We start from the raw sequence: 24,551 nt of genomic DNA, 5'->3' as shown, positions 1-24,551 counted from the left end.
TATGTGGTACTGTGGAACTAAACCCAGGGCTTCGTGCATGCTAGGCAAGTACTCTACCACTAGACCATGCTACCAGCCCACAGTACCCACAATTTTAAAAATGTACACATCTTAAATTAAAACGCACCCCAATTTCTAGGCTTACTCTTCACACACTCGGTTGTTCCTTTCACAATGAATCACATGTCATTTTCTAGATTACAGGATCACATTTTGTTTTGTTCAAGATCTAGAATCTTCTCTTTCTCTTCTCCATCAAGCAAACTCAGATCCACCTTTCAGAGTCCTGCTCCAATATTTTCTACTTAACAGATCTCCCTGAATTCTTTAGTCAGTGGGATTTGATGGGTACCTATTTCCATCATCTTATTATTATGCTTTCTACATTTTATAAATTGTTTATGTACTTAATTTGCTATATCTGCATTTGACAAAGCATGGGTCTCAGAGCATGGTCAATATACTAGAATCTTCTGAGAGATAGTACAAAATATAGCTTTCTGGCTCCACCTCTTTTTCGCGTGTTCAGAATCTTTCTTGTTCAGAATCTGAGAACCTCCATTTTACTCCATCTTCAAGTAATTTTAAATATAGGAAATGTCAAAGATCATTGTAACAAGCCAAAACTTCCTCAAGGGTGGGATCATATCTTAATGTTTTTCTTATACTTACCAATTAACACATAGAACATGTTCAATGTAAGATTTTTAAACAAATGCTGAATACAACTAGAATATATTATTTATCTAACATACTATTATTCATTCAATGTGTAATTAACTCTTATTAGTACTATTATAAATATGCTCTACAGAAACATCAGAGGCACAGTGATTAGACACAAAAACAAAGAATTATCGCAGCAAGGCAAAACTTACATCACCCAACAACCTGGCAAGCAAGCACAGAAGAGAAGGTCCTGCCCCTCTGCTCTGATTGGTAGAGCTCAAGTTCACAATCTGCTCACCAATGGCTAGTTTGAATAGGGCAAGATGTATTTACATAAGGTGACCATTAAAAGACTTTGAAATAACATCCTCAAGTAATCTCAAAACACACCCTTTGCATAATCTGCGGAGGATCGGCCGAAGATGGAAGATGGTGGCAGTTCAGTGTGAGTCATTCTGAACTCTCACCGAAATACCAGTTCTGGCATCGTAGGGGAAAGTTCATACCCAAAGATTCATCCTAAGTAAGCATCAGCACCACAGAGATCTCAGTCAGAGAGGAGAAAGGCAGAAAACTAGAGCAAGAAGACAGCGTGGAGCGGCGCTAGCCACCACGGAGACAGAGCCTCCCTCCTGCAGCTGAGCAGACAGCGCTTGACGGTGAGGCAGACCTGCCGGCTCCAGGCAGAGACACACAGAGCCTGCGCGAGCCCAGAGCTGGCCGCGGACCTGCCAGGTTCATAGAACCAGAAAATCCAGCAATTTGTGAGTACCTCCATGGAGAAGTCTCCACTTCCATTTGCAGAACAGCATTGGGAAAGAATCCCCTCTCCACCGCTGAGAGCAGCGCCATCTTGACTGCTGGCAAAGACCCTGCCAAACCAACTGGAGTCTGAGAAGTGGGGCTGGCAGTGCCATCATTCAAAAGGGCAAAGGTTTTCCCAGAGGCAGCTTAGCCGGATGTCTGCCCCCCGGTGGTAGTGGAAGTTCCTCCCCCTGGGCTGGGCTGCACTCCTGGTAAACAAAGCCTCTGGTGGCTCCATCTTTTTTATATTTTTTTTTCTGCCCAATCCAGCAAAGTGATCAGAAAAACTGCAAAACCAAATCGCAAGAGAAAAAGACACTTTGAAGTGTTTGGATCCCAAATTTAGTGGAGACACAAGTTTCCTATCCTGTCCCCCCCCCAAAAAAAAAACACTCAAGAATACCCTTTTTTACTTTCTTTTTTTCTACCCTTTTTCATTTGCATTTTTATGTGTACTAATTTTTTTTGCCGTTTTACCTGCACCTTTTTTCCCCCTGATGTTATGATTCTTTCATTTTCTCTTCCCCCCCTGCCCCCTGCTTTCCTTCTGTCTTTGTGGTAGTTCCTAGAAACAGTCACAGCACTGGGTACAGACTGGACACAAATGATATTTATATTGATACAGTCACCTGCTTTTTAATCTGTTGGTTCTTAATCCTAGTATTTCTTGTCTAAGAACTGACAATTCTGTGGGATCTCCCCCCCCCTTTTCTCTTGCTTTTCTTTTTATTTTTTTTGTTTATTTTTACTTTTAAAATTTTTATCATTGAACTCTCCTATGTATACCTCCCTCTTTTCTTCATATATTCTTATTATTACACTTCTTTTCACAAGTTTTATATTATTTTTTCTAAATTTTGTACTCAACTATTTTATCTTTCTATAACCTCAGGTCAGTTATCCTTACACTATCTCTTTTCTTCATTACTATATTAATCTTACATTTCTACATTACTCTTTCCTTACCTCTCCTCTTGTCTTTCATATTATTTTTCTATCTCTGGTCCTCTGTTCATCCTTCAAATTTTATAATGCATGGATCTACAGTTGATGGTTGTTGAGCAGTACTGTATATCAAGGTGTTCAATTATTCTATAGGTCCAAAGGGACTTAAATACAATAGAGATTGGTTTGAGGATTTTTTTTTTTGCCAGTCCCGGGCTTAAGCTCAGGGTCTGAGCACTGTCCTTGGACTTTATTTTGCTCAAGGCTAGCACTCTATCACTTGAGCCTCAGCGCCACTTCTGGCTTTTTTTCTATGTATGTGGTACTGAGGAATCGAACCCCGGTCTTCGTGCATGCTATGCAAGCACTCTACCACTAGGCCAAACTTCCAGCCCCTGGATTGAGTATTTTTATTCTTGGTCATAAAATGGTGATCAGTGGTGGTATTAGATTTGTCTGTAAGAGCACAAAAAAAGAGAGAGTGAGTGATAACACCAATCTAAAATTGTGAACATCTATTGTCTGGCCAGCTAAAGAGGTCTAGGTTGGTTATATCTTAAAAATTGTAATATTGTGCAGTATGAATCTTGCTCCCATTTTCAAATGGGCAGAACAAGAAACTCAAGAAAAATGGTAAATCAAGGAATAGCATCTCCCACCCAATAGAAACAAGCAATGGAGCAGTCAATGGCAAAACTTTAGGAGAGTCCTCTAAATGCTATACAAATGCAATTAATAAACATGATTAATGTAAAGTTTGAAAACATACAGAAAGAGATATGTGAGGAAGCCATACATAATGAGATGAAACCATAAACAAGGTGATACGTGAATGAGAGGAAGCCATAAAGGAGGCCACAATAAAGGATTTACAAAGAAAAATGGACGAATTCATAGAATCCACAAACAAAAAGCTGACTGAACTCCAACAAATGTCCAATGAGAGTAAAACTGTTGAGCTAACCACTCAAATGGAAATCAAGCAGTTAAGGAAGTCCATACATGATCTAAAACAAGAGATGCAAGGCATCAAAAATGAACAATTGGAAGGGAAGGAGATGAAGAGTAAAGTAGAAAGCTTTGATAGCAGGTTAGACAATACAGAAGAAAGAATCTCTGGGGTTGAAGATAACCTAGTTGTTATAAAGAACAGAAAATGAGTCAAACCAAATCTAGGAAATATGAAAGATCACTTCAGGAGGTCCAAGATACAATTAGGAAGCCTAATTTATGGCTAATTTGTATTGAGGAGGGCCTGGAGAAAGAGGTCAATGGTATTGGAAATATACTTCAGGGAATCCTCTCAGAGAACTTCCCAAATATGGCAGGTCCATCCAGATACAAGAAGCTTTTTGAACCAAAAAACAGACCTGACCAGAAAAGGACCTCCCAGTGCCACATTATAATAGTACAGGATCCATAGCAACTAAACCAGCATTACAGAAAATTCGCAAAGATGTTCTATGATTGAAAACCAACACAAACGGGATACTGACAAAGAAATGGCACCTAAAAATCATACCAAGTACCGCAAGAATTGTCAAGCCACAGGCCCCAATGAAAGCTTTTAAAAATGGCAGGAACTAGTTAATATTTTTCAATTCTAACTCTCAATGGACTTAATTCTCCAATTAAATGGCATAGACTATCTAGTTCAATCAAAAAGCAAGATCCATCATTCTGCTGTCTTCAGGAGACACAGCTTGCCAAAAAAACCAAACATCTTTTGAAGGTGAGAGGCTGAAATAAAGTTTATCAAGTTAATGGCCCCCATAAACAAGCTGGAGTTGCCATCCTCATATCAGATAAAAGAGACTTCAAACTAAAATTAGTGAGAAAAGAAAAGAAGGTTATTACATACTAATAAAGCGATCTCTCCTCCAGGAAGACATAACCATCCTAAACATCTACACATCTAATCCTGGAGCACCAAATTTCATCAAGCAAAGGTTACTTTCACTAAAACCATGCATAGATTGAAACACAGTGATTGTTGATGACTTTAACACACCACTCTCACCTATGGACAGATCAACCAGGCAAAAACTCAACAGAGAAACCTCAGAATTGAACAACTGTATAGACAAACTAGATTTAACAGACCTCTGCAGATTATTTCACCCAGCAACATCACAATATATGTTTTCTTCAACAGCACATGGAACATTTTCTAAAATAGACCACATTTTAGGGCATAAAACAAACCTGTGCAGATTCAGAAACACTGAAATGATTCCCTGCACTCTCTCAGACCACAAGGACATCAAATTGGAACTGAACATCAATTTCCACCAACGAAAACCCAGTAACTCATGGAGATTGAACAACACATTGTTGAATCACCAATGGGTCATTAGGAGATCAGAACAGAAATTCAACAGTTTATGAAATGTAAGAAAAAGGAGCACAAAAAATACCAGCAAAGACAGTACTCAGAGGAAAATTTATAGCTCTGAGTGCCTACATTAATGAATTGGAAAGATCGCAAACCAACAATTTAATATCACACCTTAAGCTCTTGGAAAAAGAGCAACAAACCAACCCTAAACCCAGGAGAAGGAAGCAAATTATTAAAATCAAAGCAGAATTAAATGAATTGGAGTCCAAAAAAAACTATAGAGAGAAACAACAAAACAAGGAGTTGGTTCTTTGAAAAAATTAACAGAATGGACAGACCCTTAGCAAAGCTTACCAAAAAAAGAAGGGAGTATAACCAAATAAACAAAATCACAGATGAGAATCTGTAATATCACGACATATATTGCCAAGATCCAAAGCATCATGAGGGAATACTTTTCAAAACTTTATGCCAACAAATTTGAGAATCTAGAAGAAATGGATGAATTTCTAGCCAAGGTTAATATACCCACACTGAACCAAGAAGACCTAATTGAAATAAACAAACCTATTACAAGCACTGAAATAGAAATGGCAATAAGAGACTTTCCATCCAAGAAAAGCACAGGGCCAGATGGATTCACAGCTAAGTTCTATAAGGTTTTCAAAGCAGAGCTCACACCAGTATTCTTCAAGCTCTTCAATGAAATTAAAAATGAAGGCTCTTTGTCAAGCACATTCTACAAAGCCACTAAACCCCCATCCCCAAATCAGATATTCATAAAAAAAAGAGACCTAAAGACCCATTTCTTTGATGAATAGTGATGCAAAACTTCTCAACAAAATACTGGTCAATTGTCTTCAGCAATTCATCAAAAAATTATACACTATGACCAAACAGGATTCATCACAGGGATGCAAAGCTGGATCTGGATCAACATACACAAATCAATTAATATGATTCAACACATCAACAGTGGCCAGGACAAGAATCACATGATTGTCTCAATAGATGCAAAAAAGGCAGTTGACTAGATCCACCACCTCTTTATGGTAAAAAGTCTGGAGAAACTAGGAATCCATGGAACATTCCTCAGTATAATAAAGGCTATGTATGACAAACCTATAGCTAGCATAATGGTGAAAAGCTAAAGCCATTTCCTCTAAAATCAGGAATGAGACAAGGATGTTCACTCTCTCCACTCCTCTTTAACACAGTATTACAATTCCTAGCCAGAGCAATAAGGCAAGAAGCAAGCATAAAGGGGATCCAAATGGGGAAAGAGGAAGTAAAACTTTCCCTCTTTGCAGAAGACATTATTATGTATTTAGAGAACCCTATAGATTCCACTCCCAAGCTGCTTGAGCTGATTCAAAACTTTGGCAAGGTAGCAGGGAATAAATTTAACCCTCAAAAACAAAATGCTTTCCTCTATGCCAACAAGGAGAGGAATAAGGCAACAATCAGGAAAGCAACTCCTTTTGCAATAGCCACAAAGAAAATAAAGTACTTAGGAAGTAACTTAACTAAGAATGTAAAGGACATTTTTGATAAAAACTTTAAAATGCTAAAAAAGGAAATTAAAGCAGAACTGAGGAAATGGAAAAACCTCCCATGCTCCTGGATTGGAAGAATTAACATCGTGAAAATGGCAATCTTGCCAAGGTCTATCTACAAATTCAATGCAATACCCATCAATATCCAAATGTCATTCTTTAAAGAAATAGAAGAGGCAATCCAAAATTTCATATGGAATAATAAAAGAACCCATATAACAAAAACACTTCTTAGCAGAAAGAACAGTTCAGGAGGAATTTCAATACCAAATTTTAGACTCTATTACAGAGCTATAATAATCAAAACAGCTTGGTACTGGCACAAGAATAGGCCTGAAGACCAATGGAATAGAACTGACAACCCAGATATTAAACCCACAGACCTATGGCCACCTAATCTTTGATAGGGGTGCCAAAAAAATGGAATGGAAGAAAGACAGCCTCTTCAACAAATGGTACTGGCAGAACTGGTTAAGCACCTGCAGACAAATGAACTTTGATCCTTCTTTGTCACCCTGAACCAGGATTAACTCCAAATGGATCAAAGACCTTGAGGTAAAACCTGACACACTGAAAACTTTACAAGAAGGAATAGGAGACACACTAGGCCTTCTTGGCACAGGTCAAAACTTTCTTAATAAGGACCAAGAATCACAACAAATCAGAGAAATATTGGATAAGTGGGACTGCATTAAACTGCAGAGCTTCTATATGGCAAGGGACATAGCTAGCAAATTAACTAGAAAGCCTACGGAGTGGGAGATGATCTTTATTAACCATACAATGGACAAAGGCCTCATATCTAAAATATATCAACAGCTCAAAAAATTGAATCACTCCCAAACTAATCTCCAAAGAAACAACCATCCCATTAAAAGATGGGCCAAACACTTAAAGAGAGTCTTCTCTGAAGAAGAAATAAGAATGGCCTATGGACACATGAAGAAATGCTCAACATTTCTGGTCATAAAAGAAATGCAAATCAAAACAACCCTAAGATTCCAGTTAGAATGGCCATGATCAAGAAATCTAATCACAACAGATGCTGGAGGGGATGTGGCCAAGAGGGATCATTACTACACTGTTGGTGGGAGTGCAAACTCATTCAACCACTATGGAAAGCAGTATGGCAGTTTCTCAAAAGACTAAACATAGAGATCCCCTATGACTCACTTTGCATTTACCCAATTGTCCAGAAACAAGGTCAGACTAAATCCACTAGCAAAACGATGTTCATTGCAACATTATTTACCATAGCAAAGATATGGAACCAACCCAGATGCCCCTCAGTTGATGAGTAGATCAACAAGTTGTGGTATTTGTACACAATGGAATTCTATGCTGCTGTCAGAAAGAACGACATCTCCCCATTTGTTAGGAAATGGAAAGACTTAGAAAAGATCATATTAAGTGAAGTAAGCCGGACTCAAAGGAACTTAGGCTCAATGGTTTCCCTCATTTGTCATAATCAGTAGAAACCATGGTCTCTCCTAACAGAGATCTGCAATACAGCAAAACCTAGATACATAAGGCCATATAGTATGATGCTAAATGAAAGGACCTCTAGGATATAGAAACAAAAGCCATATAATAAGTGATTGTTGTTCTTAATGTACTATGTTATCTCTCATCTCTTTTGCTATCCCTTGATTATCTCATATTGTTACAGTATCTTACCTTGTTATCTGATATATTTGATATATTTGTATTTGGTTGTTTGAAATTGGATAGGGAAGGGGGGAAAACAAGATGAGGAGTCGGGGTGGGTAGAGGGAAATGGGGTGAAGATATGAGAAAGGGTATCAATGTACATGAATTAATGTACCGTCTATCTGGCAAATATAATGTAACCCTTCTATTAATTACAATAAAAATATATGGAAAAAAAGAACAAAACCTAGATATATAAGGCCACATAGTATGTTGCTAAATGGAAGGACCTCCAGGACATAGAAACAAAAGCCATATAATGAGTGATTGTTGTCCTTAATTTACTATGTTATCTCTCATCTCTTTTTCTTTCCCTTGGCTATCTCATATTGTTACAGTATTTCACCTTGTTATCTGATATATTGGATATATGTGTATTTGGTTATTTGAAATTGGATAGGGAAGTTGGGAAAACAAGATGAGGCGGAGGTGGTGGGAGGGAAATGGGGACCAAGACATGAGAAAGGTTATCAATGTATGTGAAATATTGCACACTCTATCTGGTGAATATAATGTAACCCTTCTATTAATTACAATTAAAAATATATGAAAAAATATGCTTTGCTAATTCCTGAATAATCTGAGGTATCTTCTAAGGTGAGTCTTAATTCTACCTTGAAGCAACCAGCCAAGGAAAAACTTTACATGTTTTTCCTCTTTTACTTGCTGATATTATTTTAGGGGAATAATGAACAAGAGCCAAGTCACTAGGCCAAAGCAGGAACTTGAAATATACACACTTGGATAGGAAAGATGACTTTTCTCACAGTGCTGTGTTATTAGCAAGTTTGGTGTTTTTTTATTTCTTTCCCATTTTGGAATTTCATTCATGATATGTGAAGCTATTTTTTAAAACGTGATAGAGCATTGCAAGAGAAAATCTTCATAAGATCTTAAAACTACAAAGGAAAAAGAAATGCATAGCTCACTCTCCAGTTATAAGTTATATCTAGAGTGTTTTCTAAAAATTAGCCAAGATACGCACAAACAACAAAGAGGGAAATAATTGAAATGTTTATAAATGTACATCCTGGAAAATTCACTGATATTTAACCCTTCCCTAAAGGCAAAGCTTGCACTTAGACCTCAGGATTATTGTTACATGTAAATTAAATTCAGCCTGTCTGTGCTCATTTTGCCTCGTGATTATATATTCACAATCCATAACAATTTTCTTTAAGACGATTCTTTATTCATCTTCTCATAATAATAAAATGACTCTCATAAATTTTAAATGTTTAAAATGCTCATATTCTGTAGGATTATTTATGTCTTGGCTCAAATTCTGCAACATTATTCTTGATACAGTCATTACATCTTCTAGATGAAAAGTATTTCAAGTCTTCAATATATCCCTTCCTTCTTATAATGTATACTCTTTTTTTTCCAGTCATGGGGCTTGAACTCAGGGCCTGAACAATGTCCTTGAGCTTTCTCAACTCTAGAGCTTTACCACTTGAACCACAGCACCACTTTTGGCTTTTACTATGTATGTGGTACTGAGGAATGGAACCTGGGTCTTTGTGCATGGTAGGCAAACACTCTACCATTAGGCCATATTCCTGGCCTCGCTCTCTTTATTTCTAATTCTAGCTCTATTTTCTCTTTGTTTGTGGTACTGGTGATTGAATACAGCTTCTTGTACAAGTGGATCTAGGCAAGGGCTCTACCTGTGAGAGCCCCAAACATACAGATATGCCTTTTTGAATTCAGGTCTTCCTGTTTTCTTCCAACCTAAAAGATTAGAACTGGGAGAATTATCCCTCATTACCAGGACAAACCTAGTAGTCAAACCTCTTTGAAGGTAACCACATGAGCCTCCAATACTATCATGAATATAAAGGCCAGAAAAGATTCTCACTGAAAACAAGACCAACACCAAATCTCTCCTACTTGCTTGTTATCCCCTGAAACTTTAATAGAAGACAAATCTTTGTTTCCACTAATAACATTTAAGTCATTACAAAGCATCAAAATACTTATTGAAGGAAGGGGAAAATGTCTGCTAAAATCTTGACAGTATGGTAGGTATGCTCTTAAATTACCTATGTACTATCTTTAGCAAAATACAATGTGCATAATTTATCCTTACTTTATGTAGAATAAAGTGAGACTGAAATAGCTATTAGGCAGATATATATCTCTTGTCTAGAAGGAATAAATATAGTCATTAATACATTATTAATGACAACTCTGTTGCCTTATACAGAATTGATTTGATTGAAGTTTACTTGTATTTTCACATTGGATCCTATTTATTTATTTATTTATTTGAGTTCTTTTTGCTCAAGGATAGCACTCTACCACTTTGAACATGGCACCACTTTTTTTTCTGGATAATTTCTTGGATATAAGAGTCTCACTGACTTTCTTGTCTGGGATGGCTTCAAATCATGATCCTCAGATCTCAGCCTCCTAAGTAGTTAGGATTACAGGTATGAGCCACTGGCACCTGGCATGGATCTCATTTTTAATGGAACAAATTCTTACTTTAAATATTGGTTCTTATGTCTTCCAGCCTAAATATTAGAACAACAGCCAGTTTTAATCACCTAAAATCCTGGTATTCTAAAACTGTTTTGGTGCTATGAGTTTTTTTTTAATTTTTTAATGGTGGAATCCTGGGAGTAATTAAAACATCTGGATAGCCAGCTGGATAGTTTTCATTTAATTATGACCATTTAGTGTTGGATTAGATTAATGACCTCAGAATCTTCTTGCAAATGTATCTGGGGTTAATGTATTATTTATACTATACACTCCAACAAAAATGCCAATATTGTACTTCACTGATTCATTCAATATATATGATCATCAAGTGGGTAGAATTTTGACCTTGAGTATACAAATAGTGAGCAAAAAATATTCTTAGTCCCTATAGAACTCATACTCAACTGAGTGGCTAATAAATAAATAGTAATAAGTAGTACCTGATAATAAGATGTATTATGAAGAATAAAAGGACAGAAACAGGAAGGGGAAAGAAGGAAGGAAGATTGGAGTGCCATGGAGAAGCCTCAGAGAAGGACTCAAGAGATGGCATGGAAAATAAGATCAAAAGGAAGTGAAGAAGTAAACCATGTTGATATGTGAAGGAGTAAACAGTAAAAAATTAGATGACATGGGCCTGTATATTTAAGGAACAGTAAAATGAAGCATGTAGAGACTAGAAAGAAAGACAATAAAAGATGAACAAAGAGGGCCTTGTCACCACTGTATTGTATGCTTTCTCCATTATTTGGAGTGAGATGAGAAACAACTGAAGGGTTATGTATAGGCTCTAGGATCCGATTTCTATGTTTAAATGACTACTTGATTGTAGAAAACAGAAAAGAGATTTGTAGGAGGGTCAGAGTTAAGAAATTATCTTAATCTGTCCAGCGTATGTAACAAAATACAATGCTTACAGCCAATTTCATTTCTCACATTTCATGGGACTGGGAAATCTAAGATAACATATTGGCATATTGGTGTCTGTTGAGATTCCATTTCCTGGTTCAGCTCATTTACCTTCTCCCTGAAATCTTACCTTGGGGAAGAAGCAAGGTAACGCACTAGGACTCATATAGGATTACTATTCCTGCAGGGAATGAGTTTAAAAAGAGGCAGCTAGAGAGGGAAGCAGGGCCAGAAACTTCCTGTGCAATCGGAAAAATTGGCCCATTATTCAGTCTTGAATTTGTCTTAGTACTGATGCTGATTTGGGGGTTTTGTTTTCAGATGGGAAGAATGATATCATTTTTCTAAGATAGTAGAAATAAACTAACAACAAAGAAAAGATTGATCCTCCCACATAGAGGGGAAAATAAGTTTGTTTAATGTACAGATAAGACTGGCTTTAGTATCATAAACCATAGTACCAATTAACAATAAATGGCAGTGTTACTAGCACAGGTTTTTCAGCTGGTTGCATGAAATAGTAGAGGTTTGTGGAAGCTTTGGGGCACTATGTATTTACTTAATTATTGTGTGTGTGTGTGTGTGTGTGTGAGAGAGAGAGAGAGAGAGAGAGAGAGAGAGAGAGAGAGAGAGAGAGAGAGAGAGAGAGAGAGAAAGAGAGACAGAATTAGGAAAGAAGATCATAAAATGAGACTGAGGATGGGGCAAGAAGTGGTGGAGATTTTAGGAATAACAGAAGAAACAGAAGAAAATATAGATGGCTCCCTACTTAGGTTGACTTTTGTTTTTTTTTTTAACTATTTTATAGTCAAGTGAAAGAAATATACATTAAGTAGTTTCTACTTAATGTAGCAACTACTACTTTGAATTTGAAGTTCGAATTTTAATCTTCTTCCAATCTAGTGATACTTGAAAATGCTAGGCAAGGTCAGTGAGCTATATGTCCTGATTAACCAGAAGATAATTAGGAAAAACTGCAGATAGTCTATAGTACATTATGTCATTACATAATGATTTAACATACTGGGTCTACCCAATGTACTTACAATGTATTTCAATTTACATTGGTTTTCTTGGAACATAACTTCATTGCAAAGAACTGTAACCATTTTGGGAAGTGAGAGAGAGTGAATAGAGCAGAGAATTAGGGGCTGTTTGAGACTATCCTTGGGTATTTTGTATGCATGAAAGGTGGACACAGAGAGTTAGAATTAACTAAGGATGAAGTTTTGTTAAGTTGCCATCAAGATAAAAGAATTGAAAATATGTATGAAAGCCGGGCACTGTGGCTCATGTCTGTAATCCTAGCTACTTAGGAGGCTGAGATCTCAGGATCAAGGTTCAAAGCCAGCCCAGGCACAAAAGGACCTGAGACTTATCTCCAATTAACCTCTAGAAAATGGAGAAGTATGGCTTGGCTCAAGGGTAGGGTGGTAGCCTTGAGCTGAAGAGCTCAGGGACAGTGCCCAGGCCAAGTTCAATGATATGACCCACACAAAAAAAGAAAAGATGTATGAATATATTTTAACAATGGCCAATAGATTTAAGGTATATGTAGAGGGAATAAAGACCTAAGACTGGTAAAGAAAACTGAAAAAAATGGCTTGATCCGCTGACCAAAAAGGTTGTGGAAATGATCCTGGATACCATTGTCTCTCACTTGTAATAACTCAAAAGTCTGAAATCTGAGGATTGAAGGTCTACAGTCAGACTGGGTAGATGACTATGGAAGACTCTTGTGTTCAACTAACAAAAAGCTGGAAAGGGAAGTGTGGCTCAAGTGCTCCTGTGTGAGTGAAAAAGCAGAGTTAGAGCTTAAGGCCCTGAGTTCAAGCCGCAGTACCAACAAACAAAAACAAAAGCTAAAAAAAAGAGTGATAACTGGGTAAGTGTGAAACGGAGCTAGATGAGTGATTTACGATTGTTGATACAGATATCAAAATGAAAAAGAATGACACTAGTAACAATATCAAAGATGAAATTAGTAATCTAGGAGACTAAATGTTTAACAAACTTATTTGAGAAGTTAAAAGTAGGTAAGAGAGACCGAAAGCTGCCATTTTAGTTTTGGTTTTGTTTTACTTGTAAGTCTTAGCCTGGTTTGAAAGTCTTGAGGCACACTATGACAGGCTTTATTTGTCTTCCTTATCTGGTCCCATTCTTTCCTGTACTTTGATTCTCTAAAGTCACTGTACCCTTATCTTAAATCTTTGCTCTATTTCTGGTTGCTTTTTCTGAATCTTCTTTTTCTTTTTCTTTGGTACTGCCTTTCAATACTCCAGTGCTTTCTTTTCTTTTTCCTTTACATAATTCCTCTACCTTTATCTCAAGACTCACTAATAAGAGAGTGAAATTTGGGATGAATAGGACCAGAAAGATAGCTAGGACCAGAAAAAGAAGAGAAAAATGGGGCTGATATATTTAATTTGTATCATCTCCTGAAATCTGTTCTATTCAACTATTTACTGAGCTGTCTTCAGATATGGTTGTGATATGTTTACATCACAGGTATGTTGTAAAGTTATATGCCTGAGACTCAATATCCAAGCATTATCTGAATAGATGCAAAATGTTCTATGATATGTGCAAATGGGTAGAGTGAATTTGATTGCACATTCTAGAAATGTGCTCAGAGCTTCTAAAATGGATACCTTTCTTCAGAATAGCAGCAATAATGATGATTACTATGGCACCTATTGAAGTAACAACAAATGAAAAATCAGCTCTTTTCGGCCAGAATTGAACCCTTTGACTATAATACAGTACCACTTAATCATCAGTAAAGCTTAGTATTATCCAACCTACCCACGGTTCGCATAACATGGAGCTTGCCCATTAATATTTGAAAATATTTAGGGTATACTCACTGACCCTAATTGCAAAAAATTGTTTTCGGGGGTGGGATTGGAGCTGATTGAGTGACAGACAGCTAATATATACACTCACATAAGTGCTGAATGGGGTGACCAAGTAGCTCTTAGTATCTTAAGTAAACATTTCCAGAAAACATGGTATATGTTTAAATTGTTATCTTCTCTGTAGCATATTCTAGCTAAATGTTTAAATTAAAATTCCCTTTTTTGGGGCCGCGAGTTTGGCATAGTGGTAGAGTGCTTGCCTAGCATGCACGAAGACCCGGGTTCTATTCCTCGGTACCACATACATAGAATAAAGCCAGAAGTGGTGCTGAGTCTCACGTGGTAGAGCTCTAACCTTGAGAAAGTCCAAGGACAGTGCTTAAGCCCTGAGCTCAAGCCCAGGACTGGCAAAAAAAAAATTCCCTTTTTTACTTCATTTAGTTTGACATTCTTTGCTAGCAATGCTAAGACAAATTCAAGAATGAATTATGAATGGCTTTCTCACATAATACTGAGCGCCTCCCCACTCTTCCCAATAGCCTCGAATCTTCATTTTCAATGATGATCATTCTCCACAATTTCTCTGCCACTGTTACTGCCTGTTTATCATACACACAAATTAAAAAATCATGGCAATATCTTTAATTGGACAGTAAATGTCAGTCTTTCTGGGTATCACCCTTACCTTTTTTTAGTTGTTTTTTTCATATATTTATTATTGTAATTAATAGAAGGGTTACATGATATTTGCCAGATAGATGGTGCATTAATTCCCATATATTGATACCCTTTCACCTGTCTTGGTCCCCATTTCCCTCCCCCCCACCCCCACCCCTCATCTTGTTTCCCCCCTTCCCTATCCAATTTCAAATAACCAAATACAAATATATCCAATATATCAGGTAACAAAGTGAGATACTGTAACAATATGAGATAACCAAGGGACAGCAAAAGAGATGAGAGATAACATAGTACCTTAAGAACAACAATCATTCATTATATGGCTTATGTTTCTATATCCTAGAGATCCTTTCATTTAGCGTCACCCTTACCTTTATGGCTATATTCTCATCCGAGGTAAAATTGAGCAGAATTAGATTTGATCAATACTTGTCAGAGCTGTGTAGTTGGATATTGATGGTACTGGGTCAATAGGTATCCAATTTTCACCTTTATGCATATATATTTAAATCCCAGGATCTCTTTCCTAAGAGGCTGAAAAATAAGGATATTACAACAGACATCACTTTACTTAACTGAAGTGTCGTAAACTCTATAGAGAGTACACAAAGTATAATTCTTTGAAAAGACTGAGTCAAAGCCCAACAAAATAAGTACCAGGAAATGGGTACTTGCAAGAGTACATGGTGGGGTAAGAGTAGAAGAATGAAGGAGAGAAAGGGGGAAAATAAAGGCAAGAATTCATTGTATATACCACAGACTTGGGAAAGACAAGGGACGAGGTAGATAGAAGGTGGGGTGAAGAATTTGAAGTGGTGACACAAATCAAGATGCATTGTACACATGAAATGCTTAGTCAAATGGCCCCCTAAAATTAAGACAAGAGAAGGGGTGAAGGAGAATGTTAAAAGGGGTGGCATTGGTCAAGATGCACTGTATTCATAAACTACTTAGGTGAATAGAAACTCCTTTGTAATACTACCTAAAGATAATTAAAAAATTCAAAAATAAATAAGTAAAAAATAAAAATGAAATAATATATCTATTATGAAAATTGTGTGCTAGTGTTCAGTGACACAATTCAGTAAGGTAGAAGCTCTGTCTCTTTTATGGGCTCGCCTATATCCTTGCTACTGAAATACAATTTGCAGACTAGATGTACATGACCTAGGATCTAATCAGAAATTCTAGGTCATATTTATAGAATCTGACCTCATCTTATATGTACTGAAATAGAATCTGCACCATAACAGGGTCCCAAGGTGATTCATATGGTCATGAGAATTTGAGAAGCATTGGTTTATGCAATTTCCTTTGTAAATACAGAGGAATAGAAGGAGAACGTGTGGAAACCATGCAATAGGTATTTATAATATCCATCCACTTACTCAAATATGTACTTGTTGAATATCTTTCATGGGCCATTCACCATGCTAGGAGCTAGGGTCATAACAATAATTTAAACTCTGTATGTATGGAGATTATGTTTATGGAGATATTTTGCTATGGGCCTAACCTATATCAGGCAATACAGAGCTACAAAAGAATGGAAAATTACTTTGCCAAATGCACATTTATCAGTATTTAGTTCTGGGGCCCACAATTGGTCTTCAGAAATGAGGACCCTATGTTCAAGTTTATATATAGTGCTGAGATATGTTCAGTCTCTTATGATAGAATTAGACTAACAAAGTTTATATTCAAAAGCTGGGCTTACATCTGTAATCCTAGCTACTCAGGAGCCTGAGATCAGAGGATCACAGTTTGAAGTCATCCTGGACAGAAAGAGACTCTTTTCTCCAATTAAGCTCAAGAAAACTGGAAGTGGGATTAAAGTGTTGAAAATGCTAGCTGAGAGCAAAAAGAGCTCAGGGATGGCATCCAGGCCCTGAGTTCCAAGTCCTAACCACAAATGACCCTAAATAAATAAATAAATAAAACAATTTGAGATCAATGAAAGTATAACAGTATGACATGAATTAGAAATAATATTTCAATCGGAAAAGGGAAATAACTACTACCCTAAAGAATGTAGATTGGGCATCTGGAAGAAACAAAAAAAACCACATTGAAAAATAGATGTAGAAAACAGAATTTTTAAAGAATAAACCTAGACTTGTATTTAGGAGAGACCTAGAGTTTCTTTTATTTACTTATTTATTTTTGCCAGTCCTTGGGCACATTCTTGGACTTTCTCAAGGCTATTGTTCTACCATTTGAGCCACAGCACCACTTGTAGCTTTTTTTTTTTTTTTTTTTTGGCCAGTCCTGGGCTTGAGCTCAGGACCTGAGCATTGTCTTATTGTCCTTGGACTTTCTCAAGGCTAGAGCTCGACCACTTGAGCCACAGCATCATTTCTAGCTTTTTTTTCTATGTATGTGGTACCGAGGAACCAAACCTGGGTCTTCGTGCATGCTAGAGAAGCACTCTACCACTAGGCCAAACTCCTGGCCATTTTTAGCATTTTCTATGTATGTGGTACCAAAGAATCAAATTCAGGGCTTCATGCATGCTAAGCAAGCACTCTACCACTAGGCCACACTCCCTACCCCAGCCTAGAGTTTCTTTAAAGAAGAAGAAGAAGCAGAAGAATATGAAAAGTTTTGAAGTTTCAAAGAATGTAATAGGGTCAAGAGCCTGCTTCTTAACACAGGTCATGTAAAGGTCAGATCCACATTTCCAGGTACAGGAAGGATTAGACCATAGGAAAAGCAGAGGTTTTGAAGTCAGGAGACAGGCTTTACATTCCTAATACTTTGTCCAAGTTACAATGGGATGATGGCCATCACAGCTCTAACTTGCCTCTCTGGTAAGGAAACCAAGCATCTTCTCCCTGCCTCCGTTTCAGCAACCACGGATGGACTCTATAAAGAACCCCATGCTCCTTCCCTAAAGAATTTCACACATCAAGCCGACTTCTCCAAGAGAGGAAGGACATCAAAGCCATGTGCACCGCTGGTATGGTTGCTTATGAAGACCCACAAAGTGCCTGCAGAACCACAGATCTTGACTTGTCACAGCATCTCCCTAAATACCTTTTCAGCTCTATGTAATGAGATAAACAGAAATGGGGCTTTGAAATGGGATAGTTAGAGGTTCAAAGCATCAGATGATTTACCTATTCTCTCTGAGACTTTTGTGGACTAACAATGAAGACAAAATAAGTTTTGTTTTTATTTCATAGGAATGGTTGTAATGATGACCAATAATATAATAAGTCCAATGTGACAAGGAGGAAATTTACATACAAAGTAGACTTTTTAGCCATATATAGGCACACCTAATATGTACTTCATGTACATGTTTACTTTCATGTTTTTTTCTTTAATCTACTTATGTATATTACAGTTTTTCATTCTGGGCTCAGTGTCCATTCACTTTCATATAACCTTCTATTCATCTCTCAACATGCTTTCATTCACCCTTAGGGGTGCTGTGCAGTCAAATCTTTCATGGAAATCAAATCTGTCATGGAGAGGTCATACTCCCATGGAATGAAGGTAAAGATGCCTGTGAAGCATAACTTTTCCCTCCTCCTACTCATCACCATCTGTGCCTTAAGAAACTAAATCTAAGCATAATTCAATTAGCTTCAGTCTTTCTCTAGTTCTTTATTTTTATGGGTCAGGAGAGTACCATATTTATAACAGGAGCTCTATAAGTTGGAACATGAATCTGTTAATAATAACATTGTCTTCATTTACTAACTCATAAACCTAATGCTGCCATATGTGCATCACTATAATATTCATGGATGTCAATTTTAATTGCTTAAAGCCAATGTAAAGGCAAAATGTGGAGACCAGGGCGACTCTTTTCCAAAGTGAGCAGGTAAGCCACTGGAATCGTCACTCACTTTTCTGTCTTGGGGCTGTCAAAACAAAGAAAACAAAACAAAAGAAAAACCCAACAAGAGCACCAACAAAACAAAAGCTATCCCTGCGTGACAGTGGATCATAACACTTCCTTCTACCAGATCCTGACTACATTCTTGAAAGGAATGCAGCCCAAAGAAGGGTGTTGAAGCAGAAAGTTTTTCCTGGATTCCCTGCAGAGTCTTCCTTGCATTATGTCATCCCTGTACTTCAATCATGGCAATGCTATGCAATGAAGAGGACAAAGGACAAGCTTTGGAGAGCTTCTAAACTGTTCAACATGTACTGGCTTACAAGAAGCTGAACAAGAACCCAACCATGTACTAGAAGGTTGCAACCCTCCACCGCTACAGGGATAGAAACTTCCGTCCTCACGATGCTTCCAGGTCTCTCCTTAAATATTTCTTAATTTTGCTGCTTACTGATAGCTTTAAAAATATCCTTTATTTGATCCCCAGTACTGTAAATATAATCCTTTATTACAAACCAGTAAGTTTGACTATAGTTTTTCCTTGAGTTCTGAACCAAACCGGAGGAGAGGGTTATTAGAAACCTAGCGTGTTGCTGGCCAGTTAGAGGTTCCACATGCCTTCATTTGGGACTGGATCTTAAGTAGGGAACAGTACTGAGGATTCAATCCTCAACTGTGGTACCTGATGCTACTACATTCAGGAAGCTAGAACTGAGCTAGAGAGCATCCCATGTTGACCACTGCGGTCTCACTTGTTGCTTGGCTGGTGGGGAGAAATATCTACATCTTTTGAGGTCATGGAAATCTCCTGTGTTGGTGTGGTAAGAGAATCAAGGAATCTGTAAGACAACTAAGGACAAGTCAGTGACAATTTCAGAGCCAGGCATCCGTGCTACTTATATATTGACAGATTCTCCAGTGTCCTCACAAAGATGCATCTTACGTAGCTTAACATCTCTACACATTTACTTATGTATACCCAGACATAATATAGGAACACCTTCACATACTTGAAAATCACAAGCACTGATGAAATTAGCACAGTAAATATACTATTTTCCGTAAAGGGCTTCACTCATGAAAAGTAGTCCCTCAGAAATTCTTCCCTTATCTGTTTGTACAAATGTGGTGTATCTCTATGCATATTTTAAACATCATGAGTAAATTTAAACTACGTTATGAAATATTCATATGTTTCTGTTGAACCTTAACAAGTCTTCATTTGGTGATAAATTATCAATACTGAAAATTTTGGAAAAAATGTTTCTTATGTATTATATATCTGAGTTAAAACAAAAAGCACAGCCAGATTGCATAAGCTCACGCTTGTAATCCTAGCTCTTCAGGAGGCTGAGGTCTGAAGATCTCAAGATCTCAGGGTATAATGACAGCCCAAGCAGAAAAATCCATAAGGCTTTTCTCTCCAATAAATCAGAAAACAGTCAGGGTGGAGGTGTGACTCAAGTGATAGAGTGCCAACCTGGAACAAAAAATGTTCAGCAAGAGCAAAAGGCCCTGAGTTCAAGTATCAGTACTGTCAAGCATATACACATATACATAATGCACATATGCCAATATTCTATAGGCTTTTTCAATCTATTCCCACACAAATATACTTACATATGCCATTGTGTCTATGCCAGCTGTACTCAAATTAGGACCTCTGATTTCGCTTGTCTTAGACATGCATTCAACTTTTAAACCACTTCACCATTTTGCATTTATCCCCTATCCTCTCTTTTTTTTCTTCCCTTGCTACTTTCTTATTCTAATGACTGGTCTGTATGCTTGTTAAACAGAGGATGACTGAAAGACTAAGATCTGAGCAGACAATACCTGGTGTAATAGGGGATGGCTTAGAATTTATAATTAGAGGCTTATTTCAGCTTCCTTCCTAGGACTCTTGAAATTCCTTTCAGGGTGTCTTGACTGCCTTGAAACTGAATGTCATTGAGGATTTTTTTTTTGCCCTCTCTTGTTTCCTTGGCAACAGGTTGGTGATGCAGTAACTTAAATCCACTGTCTCCCTGGAGATGCTGCTGGGGGCAGATGGCAAACCACTGTAACGCTGCAAAAGACATTGAACTTGGCCAAATCTTTTCATCCCAGTCCTTCTACCTGCATTATCCTAAGAGAGAAACACAACAGAAGGACTTTACCATTATTGACATAATTATCAGCGTGGGAAGTTTGCATCTTGCTTTTCAAAAATAGCTTCTTTTTTTTTTGCACATGTACCTCAACAGTGAATCTTTAAATGTAATGTTTCAGATAATCATATGCATCCATCCTGTATCAGGGCAGCACATTGAATAAGATTTTGAAGATCAGGGGTTATAACCCTTTCCCTCTGGATTTATGTCAGGCATATGGGTCCTCTTTGGGAAGACACATTCCACAGATGCTCTCCATCTCTGTAATGTTCTGAAACAAATCATCCCTGTAGTCTGCACAGAAAATTGGGAGGGGCTGTAAGTAGACCTCATCTGTCGTGATCTCCTATGTTAGACAAGGAAAGTGGGGATTGCAACTAGTAAGGAAAGGTCATCTGGGGTGGGAACACCCCTTAGGGAAAACAAGACATCTGAAGGGACAGACATGGAAGATTGCTAGAGACACAGATGGACCACGCAATGGGGATCCAGATGGTTCTACTGCCACATATGGGGATGGATTTGATACTTAGGGCCTCACAGAAGCTCAACAAACAGGCATTCAGAGATCAGTGCAACAGGTAAGTAAGGAGGTCATTTTAGCTGAGGGAACATTCCAGCTGGATTCATTCTAAAAACTATATTTTAGAGTGGAATCAATTTCATATCTTAAAAAAGTAATTGAATATAACCATTTATTATATTTATGTTGAGATTAGATTTAGAAGGAAGGAAGGAAGGAAGGCAACAAGAAAAGTCTTGCTTAGTCTGAAGAGTATGCAAAGATAAAGACTTGTGAGGAGGTAGAGAGAGTAGGGCCTAGGTTTTGTCTGAGATATGTGGGCAGGATTACATAAAACGAATGCTTGAAAAGAAAAAATGAGGACATCAATGGACAGGCAAGTTTACCATAGACTACCAAACTGGGTTGGGGGGAAGGTTGGATTATGCCAATCCATTCGAGAAAAAAAAACACTAAATATACAGTAGCAAACCTGAAGCCTGCTGAAAAGCTTATGAAAAATCATGAATTTTTGCTGTCTTATGATCTGGAATATTCTGGGTGCTAAGTTATTTTTCAAGTCTAGGAAAAAAATGTTCAGGTAACCTGATATTCATCCTTCACTTGCTGGTCTGTTCCAACACTGAGAAATAAATATCTTGAGAGGAAACATTTTTCAAAAAATTATTTTTCCACATTCACTGAGCTAACCTTTAGATCCTTCAATTGACGTCAACAGTAATTTGTTCAAATGAATCAAAATGGTAGTTTTCCTTCAAGTGAACACCAGAACATACAGTGTAGGAACACGAAGAATGAAAAGGAACACTGAATTCTCTCATGAATATATGTATTGCTTAATTGCAATGGCATTACAGTAAGGTAGCCTGAATTGGGATTAGTCATTTAGCTTTTTACACATAAGTGACCTTGAGAGGGATAAATGCTCTATCTAGGCATCAACATTTTTATCTCTGAACAGAATAATCCAAGCAGGAATTTAAAACTGCTTCCTTTTAAAATTAGTTATTCCTTACTTGCATCTGTAAGGTAAATAGAAGCAGGTTAAAATCCTTATATCTCTGCCTTCATCTCCTATCTGTCTCCTGTATTTTATATCAGGCTTCTTCTCCCTAATTATTTCAGGATGATGAATAAAACTTGGTGATTCCTTACCCTTGTTATCTCTCTGATAGCCTAGAGGAGGCACCGAGATAACTAAGCTACTTTACTATCAGTATTAGCAGTCACCTATTCCAAGTCCCCCAAAAAGTGACTGAAATTGCTGAGACATTACAATCAATGTGTAGTTACCTTGGGTTCCAAGAACAGAAGAGCCTTAGTAACAGATCACCTCAAGACCACGCATTCCTTAAACGGGTACAACTCTCCTCCTTTCCTGGTTCCTCCTCTAAAGTTTATGCCGGTGCCCTGAAGATGTTTGAAATGCTTGAATCCCATCTTCCCAACACGGCAATGCCGACAGCAGTCTATTTCTGCAGTTTTCCTTATTTTTTCCATTTGATATTTTAGGCAAGTAGCTACATCTGATTTATAAAGACCCCGGACATTAATGTCTAATTATAGACATTAGGTCTATAATTCCAGTTACAAAAATACCTACCTGTCATAGTGCATCTTGATTGTCAGTTAGCTGGATTGAGTAGCACCTAGAAGCATACTTCTGAATGAAGCCAACAAGGATTAATTAAGAGGGTAAGACCTTCCCTGAATATTGGCATCACCATCGCATAGGCTGGGGTCCCAGCCTGTGCAAATGTTCTGTCTTTCTACTTTTAGCTACCATAATACATGCTACTAGGCTCTACTGTGCCTTTTACCAACATATATGAAGCCTACGAAAGCATGAGTCTAAATATTCCTTTCTCTTTCAAATTATTTTTATCAGTTATTTGGTCATAGTGATGACAAAAAGTTAAACTAGACTGCTACTTAAAGAGATTCTTCTTAGCATTAAATTGAGCAATGCATGTAAAGCTTTCAACAAGATTCTTGGCACATAAATGGAAACGTAACTGTAACATTTTGTGACAGCACCTTTGACAAATCATTCTAATTTCAAAGTCCAAATTCCTTAGTTTTAAACCTCTCAGAAAACGCTAGTAAATATCTAGATCCAATTTTTTGACTGATAGTATGCCTGATACTATCTCTTGTGCAAAATTTGCCTTAGAAATCAGTTAACTTATTTATATTTAAATGTAAGGCAATTATGGATTTAGATTATTTTTCTTCCACTTTCCCTAGGATATACCTCTTCTCCAAATTTACTTAATCCAATGACTTCAGTTCTGCTAGATTTGGAACATTTATGTCTTTTAAATGCCCATTTACTGGCAACTTTTAAATCACCATTTTAAGATGTGATATTCTTCCTTTGTCTCTCAATCTTTCTCTCTCTCAGTCTCTCTCACTCTCTCTTTCAATATGTCTATATATGCACACAACATACCTTGATTAGCTACATTGGTCAAGTATCTTTTAATGCAGAATTGAAAAGGTCAGAACCTTGATAACTTAGGAGAAATGATTCTAGGTTATGCAGCAATTGAGCCTACTAATAAAGTACTCACATGAAGAGAGGAAAGAAGAGCCCACATGATAATGAGCAAGGCCAAAAGGGTAGTGATGATACTTTAAGATAACAGAAATGGATACAGCAGCAGGAGACTGGACTCTGAAAGGCAGACCATAATGATAACTCATGCCGTGAATGAAAAGATCCTAACCAGAAGCCAGATAGGCTAGCAGATGTGAGGAAACCCAAAAAGGGGCAATCACTCTTGGGTTAAGAGCACAAGGAGACAAGGAGCCAGCACAAAGAGGGCACCAGAACTATTCTGGGGAATTCTCCTGCAGAATACTTTCCTACCCAAGAATTTCTTACAGATACGGTAGATTCAAGGGAGAACTCAAATACTGTACTTTGTTAGGAAGCCAAATTCCAAGTTCAACAGACTAAATGCCAGGAAGCTGGTGCTTGAAAGGAATGGGGTGGGGTCAAGAAGAAAGGATAGACAAATGAAGAGGAGAAGATGAAGGAAATTCAGTCAACAATTCAATGTATA

This window comes from Megascapheus bottae, chromosome 1 (genome assembly GCF_031878675.1).
Source record: "Megascapheus bottae isolate mThoBot1 chromosome 1, mThoBot2.hap1, whole genome shotgun sequence".
Lineage (NCBI taxonomy): Eukaryota > Metazoa > Chordata > Mammalia > Rodentia > Geomyidae > Megascapheus > Megascapheus bottae.
Note: the sequence above shows the minus strand (reverse complement) of the source record.